The sequence below is a fragment of the Nothoprocta perdicaria genome, unplaced genomic scaffold, assembly GCF_003342845.1.
Source record: "Nothoprocta perdicaria isolate Ctin4 unplaced genomic scaffold, notPer1 scaffold_117, whole genome shotgun sequence".
Lineage (NCBI taxonomy): Eukaryota > Metazoa > Chordata > Aves > Tinamiformes > Tinamidae > Nothoprocta > Nothoprocta perdicaria.
The window spans coordinates 942,469-944,680 of record NW_020454283.1 but is presented as its reverse complement, the minus strand read 5'-3'; the positions used below and the strand labels follow the sequence as shown (position 1 = coordinate 944,680).

Genomic DNA, 2,212 nt, shown 5'->3' with positions numbered 1-2,212 from the left:
CGGGTGCACTATTGCATGCAGCTCCGTTCACCTGCAGGGAAAGGGGCCCCGTTCTCACTCTCGCGCGCGCGTGTGCCTAAACGTGCCGCACAGCGGCACAACGCTGACGACTTCACTGGATGTTTCTGCCTAGGCAGCAGTTGGGGAGCATGCACAACTGTGGAAGGCTTTTTTGGGGGAGGCAGCTGCCCTTTGCCACACCAGTTTAATTGTACAGCTCCATCACAYGGCCACAGGGAAGGAAACACAACCTGAAGGGTTGAAAACCAGGTTGTTTTAGCATCCCACAGGCTCCAGCTCAGCATTCCCACAAGAAACAGCCAGTCGGGCTCGGAGCAAAAGCTGGCACAGGCGAGAAGAACAAAGGGCACCAGGACTTCTTCTTTCAAGGTGCAACTGACCGWCGAAATCAGCTGATCGGTTCTTCCTTTTTGTTGCTACGGTCCCCATGTGTCCACGCCTGGCAAGGACACGGGCACTGAGAAAAGGAAAAGCACAGAGGTAAATGAAGAGCTGCCTGGCCGCCCTTCCACCCACGCAGGATCAGCTCTGGCAGCAGGRCTCCAAAGAGCAGCGACCAGAACACATTACCCAGCTTCGCAAATAAAGCTAATGGTTAATGTCTTACGCGCGCATGCACTGTGCAGGCAGGACTGGCAAACACTGCCTTCAAAACTGACTAATGCACAGCACTTTGGGTTTTTTTTTTTCTTCTTTTTCTTTTTTTTTAAGGCTACAACGCAGCTTTTCCCCCCCACACACCCTCAGAAGCACCAGGCTGTTCTTTTGTTAATGCTGAAGGCTGGGAAGGGGAAGCCCTGGGACCTACTCGTATTATCCACACAGAAGTAACCACAGAAACGTTGTGGGTTTCTGTGGCCCGTGTACAACACATGCTGACACAACCAGACCCGTGCAGCCCGAGCCAGCTGCCCACACGGCTTCGGATCACAGCACTTTTACAGTACTTACAAAGGTATCTGCTGCTGAGTGGGGGCTGCACAAACAATCCTGCATTTCCCTTGGAAGGAGGGAAAAAAACAATCAGATAAAGATGACAGTTTGAAATATTGGAAATTTCCCCTGCATTTTGCAGCAAAGAGATGCATTTGAAAATAAACAAATAAACTGGGGGTTGTAGGCTCAGCCGTCCTGCGAGCCAGGTGGAGCTGGCCGGCACGTGAGCGCTAGCAGCATTAACACAACACCACGGCCAAAGCACAGCAGAGCCAGCGCTGAACGAGGTCACCCGGGGACTGCAAAAAAGGAAAGAAAAAAAAGAATGAATAAATAAATAAGCAATGTTTATTCCCCCCACACACACCCGTCTTCACACTAGCAGGAGAAACRAGACACCTGCCCACAGCAGGTTAAGAAATAACAGCCCAGTTCCCAGGACAGAATAAAAAATATTGTATCTGCAGTGAAAACTGCACAGATTTAGGTTACTGCTTTCAGTCAGTCCYCTTTACTGACCTCTTTCCCCCTTGCACACAGCCCTTTGCAGCCTTAAAAGCCACCAGCTCTGGCATTTTTATCTCCAGCACTTGAAAAAGAGAGGGCTGCCCACCGACTCCGAGCTGGATGTGATTTTTATTTTTCCTTTCAGTGGCACCGTGGAAAAAAAAATAATAAAATCACTTACCCGCCTTGCAGGCAGGGCTGCGAAAGCTTAAATTTGTGCCTGCCTTGCATAAAGGCTTTTGAAAACCTTCCAAGGAAGGTGCCGGAGGATTGTAAATCCTTCCCCTTATTAATAAAAATGGAGCTATTGTTCCAGCGCTAATCAAGGCTTGTCTCCAGCTGGGCAATTTTTAAGACGCAATTCAAAACACACACACACACAATATAAAAAAAAATAAATAAGAAGCTTCAATCCACAAGCTACTAAAAGGGGGGGTAATAACAAATAAAAATATTAAAAGAAGTGAGCTGTTCTTTGAGGGAAGATGAAAAATAATGCTACTATTTAAAATGAATCTAAAATGAATCCAAAGCAGGAGCRCGGAAAGGAGGCGGGGGTGCTCCCTCCCCGCGCCTGGGAAAGGTCACTCCTGCCACGATGCCCATCGCTGCCAGCCCAGCCTCATCCATCTCCATCAGGAGCCATTTCTGCTTTTAATTTATTTAGAAAAAGGAAGGGGTGGGGGGGAAGCGGGGGAAGGAGGGGAGCGTTACAAACACCTCCCAGCACCCCCTCTCCTCTGCGAGG

The 2,212-nt window shown here is 49.1% G+C and overlaps 1 long non-coding RNA gene across 1 annotated transcript; it reads right to left on the bottom strand.

Annotated features, from left to right (window-relative positions):
• Nucleotides 1–1,914, bottom strand: LOC112959619. The gene is made up of 3 exons (XR_003251641.1): nucleotides 1,646–1,914; nucleotides 973–1,256; nucleotides 1–478 (listed from the first exon to the last, which is right to left on the bottom strand). It is a non-coding gene; the product is annotated as an uncharacterized LOC112959619 (long non-coding RNA).
• Nucleotides 1,915–2,212: the final 298 nt, after the last annotated feature.